Source organism: Equus przewalskii, chromosome X (assembly GCF_037783145.1).
Source record: "Equus przewalskii isolate Varuska chromosome X, EquPr2, whole genome shotgun sequence".
NCBI lineage: Eukaryota > Metazoa > Chordata > Mammalia > Perissodactyla > Equidae > Equus > Equus przewalskii.
Genome location: NC_091863.1, coordinates 14,111,934 through 14,137,953, shown reverse-complemented (window position 1 = coordinate 14,137,953; position 26,020 = coordinate 14,111,934). Strand labels below are relative to the sequence as shown.

Sequence of the window (26,020 nt, the reverse complement as noted above, 5' to 3'; positions counted from 1 at the left end):
GATCTTGATGTACAAAAAGTAAAAGTACATGACCTCAATAAAACACTGCAGAGATAGATCTTACAAAGATAACCTTTGGGAGAAATAGTAGTTGTCCAAAAGGATCTGTGAAAATCCAAAGTAAACAATTTAAGGAAAGACAGTATTTCCACCTTGGTGGAGGAGAAATAAGTCCACATATTTGAAAACAAACTAAAGAAGAAAGAAAATATAAATATGAACCAATATGAACAAAAATCCAGATATCACAGACAAATGCTAGACTGGTTCTAAAGAGGAAATGATGTTTCCAACTTGATTTTAACATTAATGATACATTAACTGATCACCCACTGCCACATTTTATTATGTTCAAAGGAATCATTTATGAAACCAGGGAGCACACATCATAATCTTTGTTCTTAAAGTAATGTCAAATTAATTAAACAAGGAGGCCATTAGACTGAGGTGGCTCTAATGCCATGGTGGAGGCCTACATAGGCAAACTAAAATCTAAGCCTGTAAACGCCTCAAGGTTAGGAAATCAAAACCTAAGGACAGCCAATCACAAACTGTCAACTAGGTCTTAAGCCATAGCCAATCAAATATTTCCTCTTTGCTATGACACCTTCTCTATATAAGTCTTTCCCCTGGTTCCTGTCAGCAGAGAGCTCCTAACCACTGCCAGTTTGGCACTGCCCAATTCAAATTGATTTTTTCTCAAACTCACAAAAATTTTAATATGCCTCAGTTTGTCTTTTAATACTACCTTACAATTCAATTGTGAAAACTGGAATTAATACATGAAAACTTTGTGCCCAGAGATTAGGACAATAAAAGTGTCCAATAAATGTTTACTGGTTTCATTAAGAGTTAAACATTTCAAGATCCTAGTTAATACATCAAGGTAACAGGCAAGATGAGATGATTCAAATCATGATTATCAAATGAACTATACAAATCACAATGGTTATACACATTCACAGAAAAGAGTGCTCCTTTCAGACTGGGAAGGCTCTGTTTTACACAGGAAAGAGGATTTGGACTAGGTCTGGAAAAATGGGTGGGGTTACAGTTGAGTTGAGCAAAAAGAAAAGAGCACATTCCAGCAAAATTTCACTAAAAACACCAGAGATTATAAATAATGATGATGATATTATATAATCTGCAAAGTACTTTCATATTTACCATTTCACTGGACACGGCAATGACCCAGTGAATTAATTCGCACCCAGAGAATCACACACTTGAAACAAGACAGGAAAAGGGTATCTGGTCAAAACTCCACATTTTAAAAGAGAAGAAACCTGGGTATGATTAGATCCCATAGGTTTTTGAATGCAAAGCTAAGAAACTTGGATTTCAGCCTGTTAATACTGGGAACTTATTACAAGTTTTGCTACAGACTTTTTTTTTTAACAGTGACATAACAATGAAAAAAACCACTTGAATCAGAATACTGGCAAACACAATTCAAGGGAAATGGAACATTCATCATTAATTCACTCCACAAACATTTACTGAATAAGTACTCTATGCTGGTCACTATATCAGATGTTAGCAATACCATAGTGAACAAAACAGACCAGACCCTGCCCTCATGGAGCTTAAAATCATAAGAGATGCAAAAAATTCCATTAGAACAAAATATTTCAAATAAAAAACCTAGTAGCATACCAGAATTTCAAATGTGATAAAATAATAACTAAAACATATAGATAGCATTTTGTGCTAACCACTGGTCTAGCTGCTTTATTTATACTAATTTATTTCATCCTCCCAAGAACCCTTTTATGGCCCTTTACTACCAGAAGCCTCATTTTACCAACAAGGAGACCAAGACGGCAATTAGTCACATAGCCAGTAAGGGGCAGAACTGGAATTCAAACCCAGGCAGTCAGGCTCCAGAATCCCCATACTCAGCCACTATGCTATATCCTTAACAGATAAGTCACATAGCTTAAGAGAGTGCTTTTGGAGCACTTCTATACAAGGGCATGACGCTAACTATTCTACATACATTATCACATTTAATCCTAACACTTTTAAAAGGTAAGAAAACAGTCCCAGAGTCATTAAATACCTTGTCCCTGGTCACACAGCTAGGAAGCGTCAAGGCCAGAATCAAACCAAGGTTTTTTCCAACCCCCAAAGGGGTATTTTTAACTCTGACATTATTTTACAAGTCAATGGTTTTTTGTAAGCCTCACTGAATGCATCCTAAGTAGAAAAATGAACTGAGAAAACCCAAAATGTGATGAACAGATCTATCCATAAAATTTGTAAAAAGAAGTGAATTTAGCAAGCTTGCTTAACACTCTATGGAGTGTTCCATGTGCAGAGTGAAGGAGATGTGTTAATACTATTTTCTGCAATAGGCCATGGATGTCCCACCACTGTGAAAGATGACCTGAGTGGAGCCATGTTAAGATAGGGCCGGAGTAGCCATTTCAGAATTGCCTTATGTGTCTTGTTTTCTTTATCTTCCAAATTAGACGAAACCACCGGCATTCCAAGAAGTCAGTCAGGACAAGAATATCCTGTCCGTAAGTCCGTAAGGAGTGATGAAATTGGACTTTGCTGATGACCAGATAGCCAACCAATCAAGGAAGTACCAGTCTAGCCTTTTGCCTCCAACCTCAAGCCAGTCAATGAAGTACATACAAACTTAGGCTTACCTCATCTAGCACCAATGAACACTTCCTTAACACAACTTACCTCATCCTCCCTGTTTCCCATAAAAACCCTAAATCCCTCTCCTGTAACTGGGACACTATCTGGGTTTCTACCTGAATCTGTGCTCCCCAAGTTGCAATTCTTTGGTCCCAAATAAATGTTTTGCCTCTTAAACTGGTTTCTGGTTTTGGCAGGTTGACACCACCAATGCTATACGGAGTCTTATCATTTTTACTGAGAGCCATTATTTCACTATTCAAGCTAACCAACTACAAAAAGCTAAGTACCGAGCAAACTCTGAGATGTGAATCACTTATTCCATTAAAGTTTGTATATTTGCTAGTTCATCCATTAAGGAGTTTTCCCCTCAAATCTCCAGAGCCTAATTATAACTGCTAATTTTTTCCTACTTTACTAGAGATTAAATGAAAAACCTGACTATTAACAGCAGAGTCATGCTTAGAGTGCAACAAACTGGGCCATTTACTCTGGCCCGAAACTTAGGAAGCTCCTTGCAGCTGTTACATGAACCATAAAGGTGGTCGTGCAAAGAATCAGCACAAGGGCAAAAATTAAATTGGCAAATACAATCAGTATCTGCACAAAAATCTTCTCTCGAAGCCATTTTCATCATGACTAAAACAGTGGAGCATTTTTCTTCCGAATTCCAATATCTTCTCTACCAACTACTGAATTTTAAAGCCAATTTTAACCACTTTAGCAGCATAAAATACAAAGGGGGACAGTAAAACAGTAAGAGGTGGAGATGTGATTTAGGAATGGGCTTAACATACCACTCAATAAAAGATGATTCATTCATCCAACAAATATTTATTAGCACCTGCTGAGGCTGGAAATACAATGGTTAGCATTCTTCTACATCCCAATATATCCTATTTTTACCCTGGCAGAACACCCTTCAGGGCCCCCGTCTACAAGATGGGGCTAATAGCTATTCTCATAGCAATGTAATGGCTTAAATGTGGCACACCAACCTTTACAATGTTCTGTGCTCACATAAAATAACACTCTTTAAAGATTGAAAGGTTTTCAGAACAGCATGTTTGGGGGAAAAAAAAAAAGCCTAGAAAGGTGAAAATACACATAGTAAGCTAATGTTTATCCCTGGACAGGAAGCAGCCTTAAACATCTTTACATCCCTCAAGGTATTTGGCATGCTGCCTTTCATTTAACAAGGGTTCAGTAAATACATGTGATCCTTTTTTCCTCTCTCCCTCGGGTATGGAGTACTGTAGTTATTTTAATAATCTGGCAAAGGAAAAAGAGTGCACAAAAGGAACTAATATTTCCTGCTGCCTATTATGTATCAAGTACTGTGTTGGGCACTTCATCTGTGCTATTTCATTTAATTTTCACAGCCACCTTGTGAGGTATGTATTAATAATCACAAAACTAGGAGTGGATTTTCATTTTCCAAGAATTAGATCATAATAAATCTAGACTAAAAAAAATTAGCAACAGATCGTACATTCGGCAGCATTTGCTTACTTCATGTTAAAAGTAAAGAATCAAGCAAATCCTACAAAAGGGTATTAAAAAATAAACTTTATTAACATGAAGAGAAAACATACAAAGAAAAATACAAATGGCCAATAAATAAATTCTGTAAACGTTCAATCTTACAAGTAATTTTTTTAAATCCAACAAAAAAAATAAAGAGAAACCATTTGACCAGATTGGCCAAAATAATAAACATTTTCAAGTGGCAACCTTTCCTTTAGGCAAATCAGCAGTGCCTGCTGTCCACCCTTCACAGGTGTGGCACACTCCCATCTGTGTCATCTATCATCACCCGTGATTCTCAAGGGACATGTAAGACTAGTGTCCTAAGAAAATGATCAAAGATGTACTCGAGGATTCACATTAAGATATTCTTTGCCATGATATCTACAAAAGACAAAAATGACAAACCACATGAGGTACAGGGCACTGAAGCTCTGCTTTAAAATGGCTGACCTGACATGTGTTCACCTTTCCTCTCGCACTAAAATCCACTGAAATAAGCAAAACAAATATAAAAATAAATCCAGAGGGGCCAGCCTGGTAGTATAGTGGTTACGTTCATGTGCTCCACCTCAGCAGCCCAGAGTTCACAGGTTCGGATCCCAGGTGCAGACCTAGCACTGCTCATCAAGCCATGCTGTGGTGGCATCCCACACAAAATAGAGGAAAATTGGCACAGAAGCTAGTTCAGGGCCAATCTTCCTCACAAAAATAAATAAATAAATAAATAATAAAAATAAATCCAGAGCAGCCTCGGGAATGTAGGAGGTGCTCCTGGCAGACAGATCAGTGAGGAATTCCAAGGAGCTATGAAGCAGGTTAAGATCAAATGGATGGCAAAGCCCAACAGAGCTGAAGAACCCACAACTTCATGTAGGCAAATAACATAGATCTCCCCCAAAGGATACATTTTTCCAGAGGAACCCTTGAAAGATAACAAAATTGTAGGTAGTAGGGACTAAGAAAAGAAATAGCTTAATAGTAAAGCACATCATTGGAGAGCTGTGAAACACCTTTACCCATGCCTGCTCCCTACCCTCTGTCAGCAAGACTAATGCCAGCATTTACCCAGTCCTGCCTCTCTAAAATGATAGTTCAGACAAGGAATACTCAATAACGCTGAGGCCAGAGAAGTGGGGAAAGGTTCCAATTAACCGTAGCTGCCATGAGGAATAGGGAGTCCCACCACCCAGAGAGTTAGCGACCCACACACTCTACAGAAAAACCCTGCACTCCAAAGGAGATAGCTTAAGCAAAGATGCCACGTTTGAAACGGAATTTGATGGGGAACTCTACATGCCTGAGCATAGTGTTTGAGGCAGACAGGAAAAGGATGTGAGGCTGGAGAGGTAGACAGGCAGAGAACATACCAAGGACAGCCTGATGGGCCATATAAGGGAATTCAGACTTTCTCCTAACTTTCTCCTTCTCCTTGCAGCAAGAGCACCACTGCAGACTTTCAAGCAGATTAGTGATATGATCGAAATCACATTTTATATCATACTAGCAACTCTACTAGTGTTCCTCGACTTTTCCCTACAAGCTTCAGACTCATTCTTAATAACCTGCTGGAACTCTATACCTGAATAATCTATAGGTAGCTAACATATCTGAGTTAGACAAGACCCAACTATCTATCTTAGGAGCCTAGTTGGATGGTGAAACCACTAACCATTTTTTTTTTTCAATTAAGGAAGAGGAGCAAGTTGGAGGAAAGGATGCTGTACTCCACATTAGACATGCTGAGCATAAGGTACCTATGATAACGCTTGGCCAAGAAGTCAAACCCAAGTTAACAGCAGTGTATAAGGAGTAAGTGGATTCAAGACAAACTCACAGAGGATGCAGAGAAAGAAACATAAGAGAAGGACACGGAGAACAAGGCTGCCAAGGGAACACAGTGCTTCAAGGAGATAGTGATTAACAGTGTCAGGTGCAACAGAAATGTCAAGTAAAATTAGGACTGAATGAATCTACCAGATGCAGCACGCAGGCCACAAGAAATTTCAGCAAGAACTGTTTAACTAGTGTGAGAGTGGGAAGTCAGAGAGCAAGAGCTGAAGTTTGAGAAATGACTGAGAAATGGATAGACTATGTGTAGAACACTCAGAGTCTAGATGAGAAGAGGAGGAGAAGCTTACGTAGCTAGGAGAGGAGTGGACAAGTGGTTCAGAGAAGGTTTTCTAGGACGAGAACCTTAGGAATAAGATAACGGGCAGAGAAAAAGAAAGCAGTCAAAAGCGAGACTCTAAGGATACAGCAAGGTTGCTGTACCTCAGCACTACTGACATTTGGGACCAGTAATTCTTTGCTGGGGGGCGGGGGAGGCTGTGCTGTGCACTGTAAGATGTTTAGCAGCATCCCTGGCCTCTACCCACCTGATGCTAAGAGCACATACACCACCACCACCACCCTAGTTGTGACAACCAAAATTGTTTCCAGCCATTGCCAAATGTCCTCTGGGGGGGCAAAATTGTCCCCACTTGAGAACAATGGGGATACAGGATGGGGAGGAAAATAGGGAATAACTGATGGAAAAAGACTGCCATGCAGCAGCACTGAAACTGAGGGCACTGGGCAAGGGACTGGCCTCGAACAGCAGCAGAAGCACCTCATCCTCTGACACAGGAGGAAAGGGCAGCTCTGGGGAGAGAGGGATTAATAACTTTGTAGATGGAGCCAGAAGCTGCAGAAAATCAGCCAGAAGGCCCTCCATATTCACAGTGGAGTGGAGGCAAGGCTATGTGCCAAGTATGAGTGGTGATGATTTAGTGGCAGGGTTGAGAACAGAGGCTAGGGATTGTAACAATTAACAGGGACTGGTAGCTGGCAGGTCACACCAGAGAAGACCAGCTGAAGTTGGAAACCATCATACTCCCTTCTCTCCCTGAGAATGCTAAAATGCACCTTCCCATAGACATCACCTTCTACATACTGATTACAGTTCCAAAGAGCTCACAAGTCTATATGAATTTCAACAGCATCATGGAAAGAATAGCCTCATTACCTGGGAAACTAACCCATTTTTGTAAATAACATAGTTCCTATCAGATAATATGAACTGTGCTCTACACAATCAATGTCTAAATGAACTTCTGGTAAATAATCTGTTCAAGTTAGAGGTTGCCTGTGGTCGCAACTACTTCCTGGTTCTTAACTGGACGAACTACTTCCCGACCAAGTCAGGAAGACTAGAACAGAAATGAGTGGCTGAAAAGACAAGAGCTTATGAAATGAGATTCTTCACAGGACAAAGACCTGCTCACTCTGCCCTCTAAACCAAGGGCTGCAAACTCAAATGACTGTGGGACCAGGAAACTGGAGATGCTGCCTCAAGTCCATGCATGGGAAAGAAGTGAACCACAAGCATAAAGCCAAGAGATACAAAGGGCTGTCCTTGGGTGAATAAGAAAAAAGGAAGGCTACACACAGCAGCCCAGGGCTGTGTGTAGAAGGAGTGACCAAAGCAAAAAGGAAAACCCAAGTCTTTGCTCCACCACAGATACTGAGTCCAAATTCACACCACCCTCTGGATGTCAGAAACCCATCTGAGAATAGACCAAAACCTCTCCAGGAGCAGTGAACCCAAAGGGTCCCATCAGAGACAAATGCAAAACCATCCGAAGGTGCATCCCACAAGCCAGGCACAGGCAAACAATTACTAAATTGCCAAATGTGGCAAAGCACACAAAGAAACACGCAAAACTTGGAGGGAGAGGGAAGACAAATGGGAGATTTCATTCCTCAAGAACTACAACTAAGAAAATAATTCACAAATTGAGAAACAAAAACCACATGATCATCTCAATAGATGCAGAGAAAGCATTCGACAAGATCCAACATCCATTTATGATAAAAACCCTCAATAAAATGGGTATAGAAGGAAAGTACCTCAACATAATAAAGGCCATATATGACAAACCCACAGCCAACATCATACTCAATGGACAAAAACTGAAACCCATCCTTCTCAGAACAGGAACAAGACAAGGGTGCCCACTTTCACCACTCTTATTCAACATAGTACTGGAGGTTTTGACCAGAGCAATTCGGCAGGAAAAAGAAATAAAGGGAATCCAAATAGGTAATGAAGAGGTAAAACTCTCGCTGTTTGCAGACGACATGATCTTATATATAGAAAACCCCAAAGAATCCACAGAAAAACTATTAGAAACAATCAACAACTACAGCAAAGTAGCAGGGTATAAAATCAACATACATAAATCAGTAGCATTTCTATACACTAACAATGAACTAACAGAAAAAGAACTCAAGAACTCAATCCCATTCACAATCGCAAGGAAAAGAATAAAATACCTTGGGATAAATTTAACCAAGGAAGTGAAGGATTTATACAATGAAAACTACAAGACTTTCTTGAAAGAAATTGACGACGACATAAAGAGATGGAAAGACATTCCATGCATATGGATTGGAAGAATAAACATAGTTAAAATGTCCATACTACCTAAAGCAATCTACAGATTCAACTCTATCCCAGTCAGAATCCCAAGGGCATTCTTTTCAGAAATTGAACAAAGAATCCTAAAATTCATATGGGGTAAGAAAAGACCGCGAATTGCTAAAGCAATCCTGAGAAAGAAGAACAAAGCCGGAGGAATCACAATCCCCGATTTCAAAACATACTACAAAGCTACAGTGATCAAAACAGCATGGTACTGGTACAAAAACAGGTCCACAGATCAATGGAACAGAATTGAAAGCCCAGAGATAAAACCACACATCTATGGACAGCTAATCTTCGACAAAGGAGCAGAGGGCCTACATTGGAGAAAAGAAAGTCTCTTCAACAAATGGTGCTGGGAAAACTGGACAGCCACATACAAAAGACTGAAAATTGACCATTCTTTTTCACCACACAACAAAATACACTCAAAATGGATCAAAGACCTTAAGATTAGGCCTGAAACAATAAGTCTTCTAGAAGAAAATATAGGCAATACACTCTTTGACATCAGTTTCAAAAGAATCTTTTCAGACACTATAACTCCTCAGCTGAGGGAAACAATAGACAAAATAAACAAATGGGATTTCATCAGACTAAAGAGCTTCTTCAAGGCAAGGGAAAACAGGATTGAAACAAAAAAACAGCCCACTAATTGGGAAAAAATATTTACAAGCCACTTATCCGACAAAGGCTTAATCTCCATAATATACAAAGAACTCACACGGCTTAACAACAAAAAAACAAACAACCCGACCAAAAGATGGGCAGAGGACATGAACAGACATTTCTCCAAAGAAGATATAAGTATGGCCAATAGACACATGAAAAAATGTTCATCATCGGAAATAAGCCAGTCAGAGAAAGAAGAACTCTATATGACTCCACTCATAGGTGGAAGTTAATATATTGACAAGGAGATCTGATCGGTGGTTACCAGGGAAAAGGGGGGGTGGGGGGAGGGCACAAAGGGGGAAGTGGTGTACCCACAACATGACTAACAATAATGTACAACTGAAATCTCACAAGGTTGTAATCTATCATAACATTAATAAAAAAAAAAAATGTTCATCATCGCTAATCATAAAGGAAATGCAAATCAAAACTACACTAAGATATCACCTTACACCCGTCAGATTGGCAAAAACATCCAAAACCAAGAGCGACAAATGTTGGAGAGGTTGTGGAGAAAAAGGAACCCTCATACACTGTTGGTGGGAATGCAAACTGGTACAGCCACTATGGAAAACAGTATGGAGATTTCTCAAAAAGTTAAAAATAGAAATACCCTATGACCCAGCCATCCCATTACTGGGTATCTATCCTAAGAACCTGATAACAGATATCTCAAGAGTCCGTTGCACCCCTATGTTCATCGCAGCATTATTTACAATAGCCAAGACGTGGAACCAGCCTACATGCCCAGAAACTGATGACTGGATAAAGAAGATGTGGTATATATACACAATGGAATACTACTCAGCCATAAAAAAAGACGAAATTGGCCTATTCACAACAACGTGGATGGACCTCGAAGGCATTATGTTAAGCGAAATAAGTCAGTCAGAGAAAGACGATCTCTATATGACTCCACTCATAGGTGGAAATTAGTATATTGAGAAGGAGATCTGATCGGTGGTTACCAGGGAAAAGGGGGGGGTGGGGGGAGGGTACGGAGGGGGAAGTGGTGTACCCACAACATGACTAACAAAAATGTACAACTGAAATCTCACAAGCTTGTAATCTATCATAACATTAATAAAAATAAATAAATAAATAAATAAATAAATAAAAATTTTAACTTCTGCCTTCCACCCTAGAATAAGAAAGCTGGAAGGAACATAGCTGCCCACCCTTACAATGAAAAAGAGCTGGACTAATTTCAAATTCATGATTTTCTTTAAATCCATCATAGAACGATCAGTTGGCTCAAAATTTTAGGAGAGGTATGGCCTCCAAGGAAAGGGAAGACAACCTTGTACTCACCTGGGGTAGACTGCAACTAGACACCGAGAAGAGGAGTTCAACTAGAATAACTGCAAATTGATAAAAGCCCAATGTGGCTTGCTGAAGGGACAGGGTAATACCACTGGGGGTGGCAGAAATTGGAGAGACCTTCTGCAGGGTGTTCCTCCACCAGCCTTACCAGGCACCTTCTGCAGGGTCTTCCTCCACTAGCCTCACCAGGCACTCAGAGACAGAGCCCTGACCCATTATGATGCAGGTGTGGGGGAGGGGAACTGCAGCTGTGCCTCAGAGCTCAGAAATACACCCAGATCTTCTCTCCCTATCTCCACTTGGGAAGAAAAGCCTTCTGTGAAAGAAAGGCCAATAAGGGCTTCTACCCTTAAAGCATTGGTAAAAACTCACATGGGGTGGGGGGGGAGGGGGGAAGGAGAGAGGGAAGGGGCGCGATTCCACACTGAGCCCACCACAATAGCCAGGGGAGGGGCAAGATCTTGGGACACTGATGCAGGTCTAAACCTGAGGTTTAATCAGAACAAAAGACCACACCCCACCATCACTCTCTACCTCTAAGCTAACCAACTTCTAGTAACAAGTCAACAGCAGAATACTACTGGCAGAGAAACAGGAGAACAAGAGCAAGTAAGGAGACCCTCTCTAAGGCACAGTTCAAAAGGAAGACCTGAAACTCAAAATAAAATAAACCAACTCCTGTCCTAATCACAAAGTATGTCTATGAGAATTTGAAGCCTGAGGTACACTGAGAATAACCACAGCAACAACCAAACTCAAACCCAGCCCAACTCCTAACTAGATTAACTCAAATCCCAGCCTTGAAGCCCTAGCACAAGGGGAGATATCCTCATTTACAGACATACAAATTATATACTTCAGTCTCTATTATTCTACAAAGTAAGTCAGGCTTGCAACAAAAAAAATCTCAAGGCATAAGAACAAACACTTAGAAAATACAAAGAACACATTAGAACTAGACAGAGAACCAGATGTTGGAAATACCTAGAATGAAATTTAATATACTATGAGTAACATGTTTAGGGCTCTAACCCCAAAGGAGAACAACATGTAAAATCAGATGAGTAACTCAGCAGAGAGATGGAAACTATAAGAAAGAATAAAATGAAAGTGCTATAAATGAAAAACACAGTTAAGAGAAATGAAGAGTGCCTTCAACGGACTCTTCAGTAGACTCAACCCAGCCAAGGAAAGAATCAGTGAACTTGAAGATAGGTCAACAGAAATTACCCCAACCAAAACAGTGAAAACAAAACAGAACATTCAAGAGCTGTGGGACAATATCAAACATACTAGTAATTGAGAACACAGAAATAGGACAGAGAACAAGAAAAAATATTTTAAGAGATAATGGTTGAAAATATTTCAAAATTAATATAAGACATCTAACCACAAATCCCAGGTGATAGAAATTAGGAAGGAAGATAAATACAAAAAAAAATTTATTACCACCACTCAGCACGAACACCACTTGAGACTGATTCCATAAACTCTGCCATTGCCACTCCTTAAAAACCCAACACCTCTGTCAACATGATCACCAGGTTATCAATTCAACTACACACGATGGCCACCTCACAATGTTCACCTCCATATACAAGTCCCACTCCATGTAAATGACTGCTCGAACCTAGGTCACAAGCCCGTAAAAGATGATTTTAGCTGTAAAAGAGACTGGAGCTGTGAGTTTTCTGGGAAAGTGGAACCCATAATATGAAAAATTACTGAAATGTAGAGAGGGTATTTAAAAGTCTACTACAGCATGCTTGAAAAAAAAAAAAAAGAAAACCTTCCATCTAAGTAACCAACTATTACTGTATGGTGGATTCTTTGGTGAAGTCATTGCATCCCCATAGGGTCTTTTTGTAAGGCAAATACTTTACCTCAATGTGGTAACACATTTAAAACCAGCTTCCCAATTTGAGGGACATAAGCAGTAATCTGGGGGGGGGGGTGTGAAGCCACATGATAAAGAAGCAAACATCATCAGAGAATGTTGGTTTGCTTAATGGTAAATAATGTACAATGCAGAGATATCCAAACACACATATGCACACACACACACGAGTTTATTATAGAACAGAACTCAGCATTTCAATGAATTCATGCAATAAATTATTAAAAAACTCAAAGATGGGCTGGGCCAGTAGTGTAGTGGTTAAGTTCCTGTCTCCACTTCTTTGGCCTGGGGTTCACAGGTTTGGATCCCGGGTGGCAAACTACGCATTGCTCATCAAGCCATGCTGTGGAGGCATCCCACATATAAAATAGAGGAAGATTGGCACAGATGTTAGCTCAGGGCCAATCTTCCTCACCAAAAATTTTAAAAAATAATAATTAAAAAAACCCTCAAAGATATGTCACTCTTATAGTTGTCGACTTTGGCCTCCCCCTCATCTGCCATACTGTAAACATTGGTAGAAAAGTTTCAGGAGCCCCTCGGGGAGCCATTAGCACCTAGTCATACACCAACATGGATCCGATTTTAACACAGTTATGTCCGAGACTGGTGACTAAATACAGGACAAGCATGTCAATAGGGCAAGCAGAGAGAAAGATTCACTAGATATGTACCTGACGGAGAAGAGAAGCCACTGAACATGAGAAGAAGGCACTGACATGAGAAGATGCGGAGGGGGACAAAAAAGAGGCACCTTCCATAAGAGAACTATTTATTGAGCATTTCCTGTGTACCAGGCAATGCACTAGATGCTGAGGCGACAACAGTCAACACTCCATGCCTCCACACAGCATACATTAGCAAATCAATTTTTCTAAAGGCCCACCCCTATTTAAACTCCTGGTCTTAGTATTTCCTTCATATGCTCTCAGATAAAAGTTAAAATGGACAGAAAAAAGCCAAAAGATGGCCATAAAGAAAGAAAACCAAGATCCTGGGATGGAGCTGGGGTGAAAGCATCAAAGTAAGACACGCAATACATAAATCCGTGTTATTTCTTGCTATCCTCCCAGCTTTATATGCTCATTCTTAGAACTATGTCTTTGAATACACCATCCGCTGGAAAACCCCTTCCCAACACCTGACATTCTGGGCCTCCTTTAAGACTCTTCACAAGCACTCAGGAATCACTGCCTTTCCCGGTCTCCTTAAGGCTGTACTAAGTGCATCTCTCCTGGCCTAGAACACCAATACACTGTATTTCTGTCTAAACGTGCACACCATCCTGGACTTCAGTCAGTGTTTTCTGCCTCTTCTGCTGGATTACAAAGTGCCTGAGGGCACAACACTGCAGCTTGGCTGTGTATCTCCATCACTTACCATGATGCTGACACCCTTTCAGTTGTCTGAACAACCCTGACACCAAGACTCCCAAACCATTGCCCTATCATAAGGTCAGCCAAAGACAGACAAGGATGGCCATCCTTTACCAACTCTGTGCAGAGGGACAGACTCCAAGGCACAACTCTAAATCAAGGGCAGTCACTTTGGATACTAGAGAAGCCACTGGCACAAAAATGTCAGTTTCAAACTCTAAAACCTGAAATGAGGCAACTTTTTAAAAATAAATGTCCTAGGTTAGATAGGAAGCGAAAAAAGTAATGACACAAACCATTGCAAACTCTTCAAGTTACCAGCACCAGAAAAAAAAGAAAAAGAAAAAAAAAGACTAAAGCAACAAGGAAAGAATACAGAGCAGGTATAGAATGGTTCAAAAAAGCCTCAGAACTCAAGGCCAAAGTGAGCTAAGCTAGAGGCTGCATCAAAATGTAGATTTCAAAGGAAATGTTTGAAGAAGGAGACGATGCTGTGGTTATTCTTTGTCTATGTGGAGGGGGAAAGTAGGCAACAGCATTCTATACAGGCACAAACTCTACACCAAGGGAGACCTGGATGAAAGCTCATTCAGTCATCAAGGCAAGCAAAAATTTAGCATGACTGAAGATTTCCAAAAAAGAACTGAGCATGTAGGGACACTTACTGTAGAAAGAGAAACAAATCAGGATATATAAAATGACACCTTTACAGCACTTTTATATACATAAGCTCACTTGAACATAAGAAGCTCAAAAGAGACCAATTTAACATAAAAGATGATAAGGTCACAGAATGGGAACTAGACTTGAAAATGGTAGTCTTGTTAAAGATTAGTGCTCCTAAACAACATTAACAAAATTCTCCAAAAACAAGGTAGGTGCTCAAATGAAATTTCATAAAATATGAAATAGTACACATGGTGGAAAATATTAAACTAGACCTAAGACACTGTATTTGGGGGGAAAAAGCAAATTTAATGTTGATATTTAATGAAATGTTTCGTTAAAATATTAAATACCTTGAGCAGATTAAAAGTGTCTGGGGGGGGGGGGGAACCAGCAAAAAGTTTTAAGTTTAAATATGGAAGAAAGCTAAAACTGTGAGAAAAAAATTTTAACTCAGTTATAAATAGAAATGACATTCCTATATAAGGTTAACAGAATGGTGAAGGATAAAAGAAAAGGAGAAGCCTTTAGAAAATTAAAGGTAATTTCTATAAAAACAATGAAAAGAGTATCATAGATGACAATCAATCAAGGAAGCGGTTGCAAAAATTTTAATGAGATGAGGGAAGAATATTTTACCTTGCAGAGATTATGACCCTTTTATTAAATGATCACGGTTCCATTGATCTAAAACTCGTTTTGGGGGGCATTTCATTTCATGTCATATCCCTGCTTAAAACCTTCAATAGCTTCCCAGGAGACCGAGGACAAATTCAAAAACCCAGCAGATGGCCTACTAAGCCTTTTCAAGACCTGGCCCGGCCTGCTTCTGCTCCATCACTTGGTTTTCTCCTTTGCAGCCATTTTGGACTTCTTTCAGTTCTTTAAAAGGTTGTGTTTCAAAAGCGTCTCTCTCTCACCTTGCCTGAGGGCAGTTGCCCCTTCGGACAGGAAAACTTATTTCCCCAACTAGATCATGTCCTTCTCATCCTTAAGGTCTCACTTAAATGTTCCCTCCTCAGTGTGGCCTTCCTGCCTGCTCCTCCTAGGACGAATCCCCCGTCCCTACCCTATTATATACTCCCAGAGTGCCCTGTACTTCTCCTCTGCCTGCACCTCACGACTGTAAATTCTTTGAGGGCAGGGCCTACTTCCCTTTTATGTATCACTCTATCCAGCCTCTACCACGTTTGGTACACAGGAGACACTCAATAAATATTTCCTAAATGAAGGACAGATCCTCAGGATGTAGGACAGATTGTTTTAGAAAGAAACAACTGAAAAAGTATGAAACACCAAGTTGCACAAAATTAGCTTTTGTCTACCTCAACTATTTTCAATTAACTATTATTAACAATGAAAATAAAACTTTCTTTTCGTTTGCAATGCTAATCTTAAATTTTCGTGGTAATATTACTATAATAATTACTAGCAATTAAAGTTAATATGTCCTAGGAGAGGCTGTCAAACCAGGGTGGGGTGTGTGGATAAATTCTAGGATATGTCACACCTGAACCAGCTTTTGTACTCTCTGAAGGATTCTATTCATCAGGAAGCTAGTTTCTACTGTTGGTCAATATCGGGGTATTCGAGGAAATTCAAGTAAGTTTCCTTCAACTATTACTTATCACCATTTTTTACCTGCCGTATCTTCCTCACATGGTTGTGTGTGTGATTAATCTGATTATTATAACACAATTTTACACTGCCAAGAACTTAATCTTTAGGCATAATACAAAATCTAAAACTGAGATCCAAAATTGCAACTTATCTAAAATAATTTAAGGCAGTCTTAAAAAATAATAATAAGATATTCATCCATATGTTTCATTAACTTCCAGAAACCAAAGTTGTTACTTTCAAAATCACTATTTCCCTCCAAGTCAAAAGAAGTTACATTGTCAGAAAGTACTTCATATGTTACTGTTTGATATAGGCCTTTCTCTTACAAAGGATACAGAGTAACAACAGAATCAGAGCCATAGATGTTAAACAGTTAAAAAAAAAAAAAAGTAAACCTATTTCGAACCAGTTATGATTGAATTTATAGTAAACTATCATTATCAGAGCAGTGCTGTGTCCAATCTGTTTGTTACTAAAAATCCAGACACAAACTACCAAACAAGGAGTTATTGATTTACCTGCCCGGCACTTGTAAGGGTCACTTTCCACAGAGAAATATTCACATAAAAGCAATGAAAGTTAGACACAGTTTCCAAAACACTTTACTTCCAACCAAACCACTGCATTCCTCTATTATGTGTACTCAAAAAACAACATCCCTAAGCTATCCTATCAGCAGTGTCCATCTACACGCACAGTACACTGAGCCAAGAACACCTGGAAGCATGGCAGAGATCAGCCTACCTTGTACAACTCGTTCCTAAGTTAGCTTTACTCCCCCGCCCACCCTTGGGGGTATCGAAAAAGATAATGATGCAGGCAGGAAAAAGCAGCTACAGTACCTTGCAGGTTAAGCTGTTTCTAAATCCCACAATAATCCAGTCTGAAGCAACGCAGAAAGTAGACAATGTGCTGAATACCTGAATTTAACGAAGCCTGCTCTATGGCTTGCATAGTAGACATGAATCTCTCAGGGGGGATTAGTGCTCAAACAATAAAATGTACAATGTTATTGGCTTAAAATCAGGAAAACCAATTATTTTGCCCATGGTCTTAAATCTTAAAGGAACATTTTCTTGCCCGATAATTATATTACTTTTACCTTGATTTCTTATTTCTGCTTTTCCAACATATCATTAAGAACATTGTATTTTATTTGCTGGCTTAAAAAAGAGCAAAACAAAATCAAATCATAAAACCACAAAGGCGAGGTAATTTATACCATTTGCCATACCGTCCTTTATATTCTGCTATGTATTATGTTTGGCAAAAACTTTCGAAAATATAAAAAGTGCTAAGAAATTGTAATATGTATAAGAAGATATTTTTAAAAGTTATCTTTTAAGATATCTTTTATGTTTTAAAGATATGTTTAAAACATATCTTTTAAGATCTACGTGATTTTATCTGTGTCTGATGATAAAGAGATCTACGTGGAAGCAAGTAAATAAGGTTTAAAAATGTGCATGCGGCAGGAGTGATCTTTCTGGGGTGATGGAAATGTTCTAAAATTGGATTGTAGTGATGGTTACACAACTCCATAAATTTACCCCCAAAATCACTGAATAGTACACACTTAAAACACATGAATTGTTTTCAATTACAGAATAAGATATTAAGTTCTTTTTCTCCCCTAACATGGACTTCCGCGCATCCTTTGGGCTAAGCAAGTGTTTAGCTCTCTTATGATGGGTCTTATTTAAACACACACACACACAATCACAAGAGGCTTTAAGTAGCAGAAAATTCTACTTTCAAGCAGAAAAATTTTTGTCAGCATCCAACTTCTATGTATTAAGAAGCAACAATAACATATATCTCTGTAGACTTCACCTCCAGATTTTATTTCACTGAAGTCATTACAATTACAGAAGAGATACCCATCTACAAATTGTAATGGCTGCCATTTTACTTCAAGAGTGCATCTAAACCACAAAATTGACTTCAAAGATTATCTTCATAGCCTTTATTAGTGTAGCAAATTTAATCAAAGTCAGTCAAAAGTTATAATGGAACATGCAGAAACATGAAACACCAAGTGGTTAATTAGAAACAGCTGCCTCATTTTGGGTGTAAATAATTATATACAACCTTCATTTAAGAACAAACAGAACTAATGGGCCTCCGTAAGAAAACTCTGTGCTTCCAGTTGTCCTATCCAGCCATGCTGATAAATCTGAGTTCAGCCTCCCACGTTGACTAAAGGTCAGGTGGCCTTGCCAACTTAGTGTGTGAACTCCAGGAGGCATATTTTATACCTCTAGAACCACCTCAAGAGTGACTTACAGTAGGAGCTCAAAATATGTTTGAGAAATCAGATTCCTAAAGAGAAGCAGAAAGCACGTTTTTGAAGAGCACAGGTTCAAGTTAGACCGGTTTGGATGGAAGTTTCACCTCTGCTGCTGACTACCTGGGTAATCTGGGCAAATTATTTTCTCTCTCTGAGCCCATTTAGTCAAGTGACACTGGAAATAAAAAACATCTACCTCACAGAGATGTTGTGAGAACACATATACACACATATATTCATGCAAATAAATTATTTGCCATAGTATCTAGTATTCAGTAAAGCTCAATAAATAGAATATTATAATTTAACTATTATAGAGAAGACGGCCCCAAAGAGAGATCACACCCAAAACTCAACTCTAATTAGATCTATCTCAAACACAAATGTTTCTAAGAGCTCAACTGAAAGTGTTGACAATCAATTTCAAAGACCTGAATGGGCTAGGTCCTTATAACCTAATAAAAAAATTTTCTGTTAATTCCCAAATCTGAAGTGTCTAAATGTTATCAGGCTCTTACGTAGAAACTCCTCACTCTCAGCTTTCACACCTACCAACAGAATTACATCCAAGTTCATATCTCAGTATTAAAAGAAGTGTGTGCTACGCCTGAAATTTACACAGTTATAAATCAATGTGACCTCAATAAAATAATAAAAACATTTTTAAAAAAATAAAAGAAGTGTACAAACTTGAATGAGAAATGAGGCCAGACCTTTGAGTCATCCATGCTCTGCTCTATATAGAAGAAACATTCTAGAAACTATCAAGAATTTAAACCCGAACACTAAAGTGATGTATCGCCAACAAAAGACTTCCAATGTTAAGACTGAAAGTAAATTGAAAAAGCCTCCAAACAGAAAGTTTAAATGTAGTCTTTTAATTGCATTATTTTCATAAATTGAAATATGTGATCCAACTGACACCAGCATCAGATGACAAAGAACCTTTGAGAGTCTATCTCCTCCTCTAGCAAGAAATTTGATGTTGCCAAAAAATAAAACATTAGAACCTAAAATTTATACAATTCTGAGTAAACAGACTTTTCTACTTAGAAAGCAACTTAATACTTCAAATTTTGCTATTCTTGTACCAAAGTTAAGAGTTACCTAAAGAATTCCCCTCACATTTTGGATCTATGCATGTGGATTTGTTTGTTCTTAAATGCCTTGTTATCATTTGACATCAATTTATTATGTAAAAAAGTCATAGCCCCACACTAACTGCCAAAAATAAAGTACTATACTAGCATACCTTCTAATATCTAGAAGAAATAAAGGAAACCACCACCAAAGTTACCAAAATGGAAGGGGGGGAAAGACGAACTTTGTTAACAGACACGCTGAAGAAGGCTTGTTCTCTGCCCATTTCCTTACAAATTTCCTACAGCCATATTCTCAGATATAGCTGAATTTTCTATCACAAAGTTGAAACATAAATCATAATGAAAGGTTAAATTTCTGCAACAGAAGCCACTGTCATTTCCAACAATGCAACTATTGTTGAAAGAGTCTCTCACAGATTCTTGGGCACAGTGGTGAAGCAAGGCTGGGAGGGGAAAAAAGCACACTTGAAGGAATTTCTCCACCTCTGTATTTCAATTCGTAATGTAACAGTACAGCACCTTCAAAGAAGAAATACCACGTAAAATCTGGTTCTCATTAAATGAGACTGCCTTAACCTCATGCAGCATGTTTGGAACAGAACACACATCTGATTCGCAATCAGTTAACCTTCTATTACTCATCTATGCAAGATGGCCCTGCAATTTCTCTCAATGGCAGCCTTTTCTTTTAAAACCCTAGGGAATACTGTAGATGCCACATTCTGATTTAAATGACTCCAAGAAAATTACAATGAAAATAATGGCAGATTTAGTCCAGGGAACTTGCATAAGTAAAACTCGGAAACCTGACACAAAGGAGTAAAATATCCCTACCACAAGTCCCTAAATCACGAATAAATCTGAGCAGGGAAATAAAAAAAGGAATCCTTTCTGGAGAAAGAATGCTTATTTCTAATTTTTTTTTTTTTAAAAATGCCAAGTTTTGTTTTTAAGAATTAGGCTTAGGAAACACACTAAATAAGCAAAATTTGAATGCTAAACTGTTTTTATATATATATACATATATATCAAATTAATTGTTGCACTGATTGCGTTAAAAAGGCAAGACAATTCAAAGGCATTTGACACTCTCCAATTGAAGACCCTCCAACTCCTCTGAAATAGTAGATTATTTAACACTTTTGGAATGATTAACTTTAGCATTTCTCTTTTGGAGTTCTATTATTTAATACAGCCAAACTGAATTTTTTTTTTTATCCTAATTAGGTTTCCTTGTACTTGTGAAACGCTCAGCATACACTGTGCTGGCGGCTTTAAGTTCTACAGCTTCTCTCTTCTGGCTCCTTCCCTCCTCACCCACCCCCCACCCCGGAAAAAAAAGATTTCCTTCCCAAATGTTCCCTTCTCTGCATTTGTCAACAGAAACACCCACTGGCGGTCTCAAACTGGTAATACTGCTGCAGGCTTCCTTACTCCTGTTCCAGTGTCAACGCCAGAAATGCTCAAACCTAAAATAGGACTTTTAATAAGGAAATTAAAAGGATTGCTAAGGTACTCAACTATCATGTTCTCAAAAGGAGGCACACCTTTTTAAAAAAATTATTATTAATGAACCATAATTGGGTTGTTAAATATATTATACTATCCCCCTTCAACAGTAAACATACAGAGACAAGTAAATATAGGTTATTCACATTTTATGAATATTTTTAAACACTTAAAGGAGTTAAAAACAAATTTACATCTAAATGTCATTCACATATAATTCCGAATGGCCTTGATAAAGATGTCTTTTTTGTAACCCTACAGCAAGAAAGGAACAAACTGGAAATGCTCCAGCAGATGCTACCTAAAACGATAATCCTATTCTATACATATTTATGTCTCCTGTTTCAGTCAAATGCTCTCAGACAAATTAATTTGTGTAATCTTTTCCATTAACCACATAATCATTACGTCCAAACAAACCTAAATCAGATGCACGGGAAGAAATTATTCCCTGTCTGCAACACTTTCTAAAATCAGCTTAAATTTCAGCCAATTAAAATAGATCGTGTTAACAGAACACTGATCTGCAACTACTTAGATATCACAGCATCCGTCTAATCTCACTGTGGAGATACTAAGGTCAGGGTTTTCTTATTCAGGCATATGTGCTTTGTAACACTCAAGTGAAGCGAAAAACAAAACCCTCAAGGAAGATCTGCCTTTACACTGAAATATGTTCAGGTTATTTTTCCCTCGACGTGGGCACAAAACATGTCAATGCGAGCTGGACCTGTTCTTCCTGGGAAATGGTTCCAAACCCCAGGATTTCATTTCGATGAGGGTGCAAGCGGTGTGAAGGTCTGGGAAGGGGCCAATTGCGGCTTCTCCCCACTCTGCCAGTCGTGAACTTCACGGCAACGCCTGAAACTTGTTCGGGGGAGGCTGGAGGAGCCGCAGGGCAGGCAGCGGGGCGCTCGCCCACCCTCGCGGGCAGCCAAGGTCAGCAGGGCCGGGGCCGCGGCTGGCAGCCCCCGGCGGGTCCCGGGCTCCCTCGGAACTCGGGCCGGGGGCTCCGGGGCGCAGACTCCTCCTCGGCGCCGGCGGGAAGGGGCTTCCCTCGCCGCAAGCCCGGGGGAGGTGGCGCCGCGGTGGCGGCGAGGCGGGGACGCCGCAGACCCGCCGCTGAAGGGAGTCCCGCGGGGCGGCCTCGACCCGCCGCCCCTCCTCACAGCCTCCCGTCTCCCACCCCGCAAAATACAGCCCCAGCCCCTCGCTGGGGAAGCCCTTCCAGCGGCGCACTGGGGCGCTGCGGAAGGGCCGCTCTCGGCTGGGGCACCCTCGCCGCGTCGCCCCGTTCTGGGGGGACCCGCGCCGCCGCCCCTTCTCACGTCTGCCCAGGGGGACCGGGTGGGTCCCCTCTCTTGGGAGACGCTAAGTGGGCGCGGTGCCCATGGGAGGGCAAGAGGACCTGGAGGGCGGATGGCGGCGCGACTACTCACCCCGCCGAGTCCCCCGCCTCCAGCCGGGGACCCCTCAGCTCCTGAGGCCGCCGTCGCCGCTTTACCTTCCCCAGCGGCAGCAACTAATCGAAACCTCCGACCCCGCCCTCTCGCAGAGGCGAACGCGCAGCCTAATTTGCTAACTGCCCCGCCCCGGCGTTCCCGTTCGGGCCAATGGAGAAGCTCCTCATATCCCGCCCGGTCCCGCCTCCGCCCCGCCCATATCTGGTAGGAGCCAATGCGGAGAGAGTGCTCGTCCTCGGGTTCGGGCTCGCGCGCCCCGCCCGTGGCGCTCGTGCTCGGGTTCCCGAAGCCGAAGACGGCTGGTTCCTTGTATAAGATCGCTTGCGCGCGCACGCGCGCGCCGCGCCTTCTCGCGCGCCAGGTTTGGTTGCCCCGCCAGGCCCTAGCAACCTGGGCTGGTTGACTGGGCGGGGCGGGGCCCGAGTCGCGAGCTATAGGGGGAAGAGAATGTTGGGGGGAGGGGGGGAGAAGATCGTGACTGGGAAAGGGGCGGCTGCGGGGGCGGGGGGCCGAGGAGGACCGGGAATCCGCCTGTCACTGCAGAAAAAAAGGGGAATCCTGCCTGCAGCACAGCTATCCTGGCCTCCCTCCGGAGGGACACGTGCGGCGGCGGGGGGCGGTCCGGGAAGAGTGGGGAGAGCACATTTGTAGCGGGAGCCGAGGCATTGCTTGGAAATAAAGGATGGAGGATGGTTTATCTCTGTCGATGGTAAAAATGATATCGAAGTCCATTGCTGCTGCTGCTGCCCAACTGTTGCAGCTGCGCGTGCACACACACGCACATATATACACACATTTACACACATATTCACACATACACTCATCCATCAGCCTGCAATCCCTTGGGTGAATTAGGAGCAAAGAACTAGTAGCCTGAGGATTCCTTACACAGCCGCTGGGTGCTTGCAAAGGGCTGTTGCAGCAGCGGCAGCAGCAGCAAACCACAGCTCCGCTTTGGTCCAATGCTCCGCCACACAAGATTCCCCAGCTGGCATGAAAGCAATGAAGTCATCGCCCAACCAGTAGGAATGTGAAGATCTTAATACCTACCATGGATCAGGTTTCCAATGAGGATGAAGAGGTGATGAAATGGCAGGAGATACATTTCCAATGCCACTTTTTGAAAATTAAGAAAAATAATTTTAAAAGACATTGCGGACAAATCTATGTAAAGCTGCATAATGATTTCCACCTAAGAAAGCAAAGAGGAAAATTTTTTTTTCTGGTTTTTAGGGAAAGCATAGAAAATAAGCAGTGTATGAGGTCATAGCAGCCACCAAATTAGAAATATGCAGCACTGTACTGTAATGGGAAATAGATATCTTGGATAAAATCCAATTAATCTATCCCTGTCGGGAATCTGGTAACAATATGTAACAATATGCTGGGTTTGGCCACTCAGTACCAAGCCAATAGGGTTTTCTTTTTCATAACATGGTGAATATTTGATGAGGAAATGAAGCTACCTGCTTTCTCTTCAGCTTTTCAGGAAGCATATTAGAAAATTTCACAGGTAGGAACAATGAATTAGCAGTGAGGGAAAATGGAGTCAGAGGCGACAGCATAGAGTTTGCAGTCTCCTGCTCCTCCAGATGCAAAGTAAAAGTGCTGTGACCTCAAGCTTCACCCACGTGGAGCCAGAATTCCTGGAGCAATTACTCCATTTTCACCCCTGTGCATTAGTGCCTTTGTCCCAGGAATTGCAGCAGCAATTCCCTTTGAATCAAATGAAGAATGGTTTATCTGTGTAGCTTCAGAAAAAGATAAGGAAAAACCAGTGACTGAAGATCCGTTGATATAGGTCCAATTTAGTTTTAAGGGGTAATATTAGATTCTTTATAAAGTGCCATCCCATATATACAAATATGACCTTCCACTTAGGGATGTTTGCTCTGGTCTGGATTTGAGTAGTGGTGAGGGGTTTCTTGGAGCCACGTCCAGTTCGGTTCATTGCAATTTTGATCAAAAGCATATATTTTCTAGGTTAGTAAGAGTTTAAAATACCGTGCTGCCATTTAACTGAGCTCTTTTCTTATGTAGAAAGAGCACTAATACCACTGAATGAATGCCTGCTATGTGCCAAGAACTTTCCATGCATTTCGAGTTGCCAGATAAAATACAGGAGGCCTGTTTAATTTGAATTTCAGATAAACAAGGAATAATTTTTTAGTATAAGTATGTATTTTTATCCTGGATACATGTGGGACAACGGTAGAAGACTAAATAAGCTTTCTAACCATTGTCAAAAAGAAAAACCAAACCATTTTTGAAATGCCCCTCTGGACCCAGACCTCCTGATGCGATCAGGATCTGGGAGAAAAGCTTTAGAACCAAATCACTGTGTAAATTTGTGGCGTTTGTAGAAAGAGGTGCGCATAGTTAAACTAAAAAATGATTTGCTGTTTATCTGAAATTCAAATTTAACTGGGCATCTTCTATTTTTATTTGCTAAATCTGGCAACCCTACATACATTATCTCTGAGCCTCATGATTCTCTGCAAGATTCTCTGTCAGGTCACCTTCTGCCAGATGAAGAAACAGCTTCAGAGCCTCCCCAGCATCTATTTGTTCCTTCCTCCTTATAATAGAACCCCAACTGTGTTCAGGTATCCACTCTTCCAGGGCAGTGGGTGCTTATTAGTCTTAATCAATGTTTGGCCCAACTAGACTAAAGGAAAGTCATATGGTTTGAGAGAGAGATTTTCCCTGTCTATCCTGCTGGATGAACAAGGAGGCAAGTACCCTGGTTGCCACTGGCAGCCATTTTGTGACTAGGAGGAAAACCAGCCTTAGGTCAAAGCCTTTATTAAGCAAGGCAGAGTTGAAAAATAGAAAGAAAGAGAAGCAAAAGAAACCTGGGTACTTGATGACACCACTGCATTGCTTAATTAAATAAATTCTGCCTTTTCCTTGTGTTTAAGACAGTTTGAGTCAGCATTTCTATTAGATGTCTCAGAAACATCCTGCTACAGATCCTGTGCTGCTACTCATTATGGGTCTCAATAATAAATAAACAAGTAGTCACCAAGATGTCAAGGCATTTTTATCCTGGATATATGTGGGACAAGTCTAGAAGACTAAGCCTTCTAATTTATGCAATGCCTATCTGAGCCTAGACCTCATAATGCAATCAAGATCTAGGAGAAAAGCTTAAGAATCAAATCAATGTGTAAATTTGTAGTGTTGGTAGGAAAAGGTGAGCATTAGTTATTCGTTGGCCCTGCTTAGACCTTAAATCAGACTGTCAGATCTTATATGTTTTCATTTAAAGTTCATACCATTTGGGAAAATGTCATTTTAGAAATGCGAGTCCAGTGCCTCATTTTAAACTATTAAAACCTCTATCTCTGTCCTCCAGGCACTAAGTTTAACCACAAACAGTGTAGAAAGAACAGAAATGTCAGCTTCAAAAGACCCAAGAGAGAAAAACACACCAGAATAGAATGCC

The 26,020-nt window shown here is 40.5% G+C and overlaps 1 protein-coding gene across 8 annotated transcripts in view; it reads right to left on the bottom strand.

Annotated features, from left to right (window-relative positions):
• Positions 1-22,712, bottom strand: part of CDKL5 (cyclin dependent kinase like 5) — a 202,326-nt gene extending 179,614 nt beyond the window's left edge. For 5 of the 8 annotated variants that reach the window (XM_070605913.1, XM_070605917.1, XM_070605911.1 and 2 more), the window contains exon 1: positions 22,549-22,712. The gene's annotated coding sequence lies outside the window, so the exon portion shown is untranslated. Of the gene's footprint in view, positions 1-10,630; positions 10,851-22,548 lie in introns of those variants that run through there. The other 3 variants (XM_070605914.1, XM_070605916.1, XM_070605918.1) reach the window with 2 other exon arrangements.
• Positions 22,713-26,020: the final 3,308 nt, after the last annotated feature.